Source organism: Staurois parvus, unplaced genomic scaffold (assembly GCF_062004578.1).
Source record: "Staurois parvus isolate SC_StPar_1 unplaced genomic scaffold, SC_StPar_1.0 ptg002274l, whole genome shotgun sequence".
Taxonomy (NCBI): Eukaryota; Metazoa; Chordata; class Amphibia; order Anura; family Ranidae; genus Staurois; species Staurois parvus.
In genome coordinates, this window is record NW_028320070.1 from 47,279 (window position 1) to 51,765 (window position 4,487).

The 4,487-nt window shown below is 47.5% G+C and overlaps 1 pseudogene; it reads right to left on the bottom strand.

Annotated features, from left to right (window-relative positions):
* Positions 1-763: 763 nt before the first annotated feature.
* LOC149431414 (U2 spliceosomal RNA) lies at positions 764-849 on the bottom strand (annotated as a pseudogene).
* Positions 850-4,487: the final 3,638 nt, after the last annotated feature.

Below are 4,487 nucleotides of genomic sequence, written 5' to 3' on the forward strand. Positions count from 1 at the left end.
CTCCAAGAGCCCAACGACAACTCATCCAGGAGGTCATAAAAGAAGCCAGAACAACATCTAAAGAACTGCAGGCCTCACTTGCCTCAGGTAAGGTCAGTGTTCATGATTCAACAATAAGAAAGAGACCGGGAAAAAAATGGCCGCCATGGGAGAGTTCCAAGGCCACAGCCACTGCTGACCAAAAAGAACACAAAGGCTCATCTCACATTTCCCAAAAACCATCTTGACTACCACCAAGACTTTTGGGCAAATATTCTGTGGACTGATGGGACAAAAGTTGATCTTGGTGGAAGGTGTGCATCCCGTTACATCTGGCGTAAAACTAACACAGCGATTCATAAAAAGAACATCAGCCCAACAGTGAAACATGGTGGCAGTAGTGTGATGGTCAGGACCTGGAGGACTTGCCACCATCGATGGAACCATGAATTCTATGCTCTACCAGAAAATCCTGAAGGACAATGTCCAGCCAGCAGTTCCTGACCTGAAGCTCAAGCGCATTTGGGTTTTGCAGCAGGACAATGATCCAAAAACACCAACAAGTCCACCCTGAATAAAAAACAAAAACAAAATGAAGGTTTTGGAGTGGTCTAGTTAAAGTCCGGACTTAAATTCGATGTAGGTGCTGTGGCATGACCTTCATGCTGGAAAATCCTTGACTACCACCGGGGACAAGCCTGGTGCACCAGGCCAGAATCAATCCGGAAGAAAAAGGCTCTCCCATTCCCACCTTATTACATCCGGGATTACTTACTGGTGCCCCAATTGGTGAAGAGTCAGGGTCCTGTCCCAGACAACTGATAAGAACAGATACTTCACTTGATCTTAGCCAAAAGGCAGAGAAGACAACTCATGACATCACAGATTAATAATGAGGATGCCTGGCCCCTGAGGATGTCCTTGTCTGGCCCTCCCCCACCCCTCTCTGTGAGCATTTGGGCCACAGGTTTACTTGCTAGAATGACTTTGTAGACAGATGACAGGGCTCTTCCTAGAACAATTCTTCATCCGTATACAGAAATATAGGGCAGGAAGGCAGTTATTATCAGAGGACGCCTCCGTTAAGCTCACAATCCATGCAAGTGCTGGGCTTCAACAGTGACTACACACAGGTCCTCTCATAAGGCTTTTCAGGGCCCCTGAGTGCTTCACAATGGGGCCCCTCTGCAGGTAATGGATCTTTCTTCTTACTCCAGGAAAAGTCCTCACCTCTTCTGACTGAATTGGTGAGGAAGTCTACAAGTTCTAACCAGGGGCGGACTGACAACTCATGGGGCCCTTGGGCAATAGGGGATCATGGGGCCCCTGTGTCCTTGCCCACACACAAACCACACACAAAAAAACATATGAAGGGTACCAGGAGCATTTCATGGGGCCCCCTACTGACCCCGGGCCCTTGGGCAGTCCCCGAGTTCCCAAATAGTCAGTCCGCCCCTGGTTCTAACTGTCCCTGCATAAGATGGAGTTGCTGCCGCTACCTAACAATTCCTAACCCAGGGGCACACCTAGGACACAGAATGTGTTATATATAGTACTTCCACATCCCAAAATGGCTGCCAAAATCTAGTGAGAGGTCAAAACTGGTCTAGACAAAGGCTTTCCCAAAATGGCACCCGGAGCCCATGGCAGTGAACTCATTAAACCAATGCCAGGCTGCCCCTAGTTCCAGCATCAACATGGCAGTCATTTGATCACTCTATTGGTCATGTACACAAAATGGAAAGAGATTCGGTGTTCACCTGACTGCCATACCCCTCCCACACAGCTACAATGGGCAGAAGTCGCCTACAGCCATGCAGTCACCAGGAGATGGGTGTTTGGAGATAGACTAGTGCCCCACCCCATGCCTTGACTCCACCTACATACACACCCACCAACCCAGTCACATTACTTCATTCTTTTTCTCCCTACACTGACTTCCAATTAAACTGAGGATATCCTTTACAAGTGGCCTACCTAGAAAGCCCCAAACTACTTGTGTCCCTTCTATCTGACAGAACTGGTTACCCATAATCCCCCACATTCCCTCTGCTTCTCAGAGAAAGGAAAACTATATATCTTGGATCTTGTGTATCCTGTCATGCAGCACCCAAAATATGGAGCTCACGGCCATCCATCGCCCAGGAAGCACCCACCTTGGATCCACTGTCCAAGAGTCACCCTAACTGGATCAATTGTCCCTAGGAAATCCTCTCTGGATCCATTGTCCAGAAAGCACCTTCTCTGGATCCATTGCCTGGGAATCACCCTCTCTGGATGCATGGCCCAGGAAGCACCCTCTCTGGATCCATTGCCTGGGAATCACCCTCTCTGGATGCATGGCCCAGGAAGCACCCTCTCTGGATCCATTGCCTGGGAATCACCCTCTCTGGATGCATGGCCCAGGAAGCACCCTCTCTGGATCCATTGCCTGGGAATCACCCTCTCTGGATGCATGGCCCAGGAAGCACCCTCTCTGGATCCATTGCCTGGGAATCACCCTCTCTGGATGCATGGTCCAGGAAGCACCCTCTCTGGTTCCATTGCCTGGGAATCACCCTCTCTGGATCCATTGCCTTGGAATCACCCTCTTGGATGCATGGTCCAGGAAGCACCCTCTCTGGATCCATTGCCTGGGAATCACACTCTCTGGATGCATGGCCCAGGAAGCACCCTCTCTGGATCCGTTGCCTGGGAATCACCCTCTCTGGATCCATTGCCTTGGAATCACCCTCTTGGATGCATGGTCCAGGAAGCACCCTCTCTGGATCCATTGCCTGGGAATCACCCTCTTGGATGCATGGTCCAGGAAGCACCCTCTCTGGATCCATTGGCCAATGATGGAGCACTATTCCTCCAATTTATCATTAATGATGGAGCACTATTCCTCCAATTTATCATTAATGATGGAGCACTATTCCTCCAATTTATCATTAATGATGGAGCACTATTCCTCCAATTTATCACCAACGATGGAGCCCTATTCCTCCAATTTATCATTAATGATGGAGCACTATTCCCCCAATTTATCACCATTGATGGAGCACTATTCCTCCCATTTATCATTAATGATGGAGCACTATTCCTCCAATTTATCATTAATGATGGAGCACTATTCCTCCCATAATCACTGACGATAGGGCGATATTCCTTCAGTTAATATCAGTAATGGGGTCCTATTCCTCCTCCTACTGGCCACAGATGTTATGTCATTTTCTTACTCCGAAGGCTGAGGCAAGGTTGTTCCCACTGATAATGGGGCATTTTCTACTACCGCTGGCCAGCCTGGTCACAGTCCGCCCCCCCTAAAGTCTGAGGTACAATAAACTGGACCATTGTTTAGAAAATTTGGAGACCCCAGCCCTAGACTGTGCATTGAGCCGGAGAGAATGGATCGTTGCTGGGAGTCTGGCTGCCTCTGCGCTGTGTTGGCAAAGAATTTACAGCGGCCCCTTGGGGGGTAGCGCTACAGTTTGGTTAGATTACTGAATGATTTTCCAGGAAGGGAACCCCCCCCCCCACGTTCACATGTTCACAGAGGTCCTTTCCTGGGTGGAGGCACTGACAACGTTATTATCAAACCCGCTCCTCCCCATGCAGGCCATAGACGGGTCGAAAATCGGACGTTTTTTAAAAAAAAAAAAACGAAAAATCGGTTATTCGATCGGCTGACATTACCAACAGTGAAAAAATCGGCCGATTTTCGTCCCGTCTATGGCCGGCATTTAATCCCATAATTACTTCTGTCCCTGCAGAGATGGGGCAGCACACGGGGGAGAGAAGAAGAAAAAGAAAAAGAAGAAGAGGAAGAGGAGGAAGAAGAGGAAGAAGAGGAAGAGGAAGAAGAGGAAGAGGAAGAGGAAGAAGAAGAAGAAGAGGAAGAAGAAGAAGAGGAAGAGGAAGAGGAAGAAGAAGAAGAGGAAGAAGAGGAAGAGGAAGAAGAAGAAGAGGAAGAATTCCAGTCCGCTATTGTATTTTTATATAAAAAGTCTTGCGGTTGTTTTTATGATGTTTTTATTCGGATACAAATAGATACATTGTTGCAACCGCAAGACTTTTTATATAAAAATATAATAGCGGACTGGAATTCTTATTATTATTATTCTTCTTATTCTTCTTCTTTTTCTTCCTCTTCTTCTTCTTCTTCTTCTTTTTCTGCTTTTTCTTCTTTTTCTTCTTTTTCTTCTTCTTTTCTTCTTCTTCTTCTTTTTCTTCTTCTGTTTCTTCTTCTTGCAGGTCACGGCTCATGCGCAGATTTTTTATCGGTAAAAGGATCGGCCGATTTGCCCATCATTGCCGGGAAAATCGGCCGATCGTCAACATAGGCCGCAAATTTTCCAACATGCCCAATAAAAAAAAATGTGCAAAAAGCCTGAAAAACGGCCCACCAATTAACCCACTAATGGTGCGAAAATCGGCCTATTTTCGACCCGTCTATGGCCGGCATAAGTGAAGGTTCTGGTTCCCTTCTTTCCCCTCCCCCCCCCAAAAGAGGGCTACAATGATCA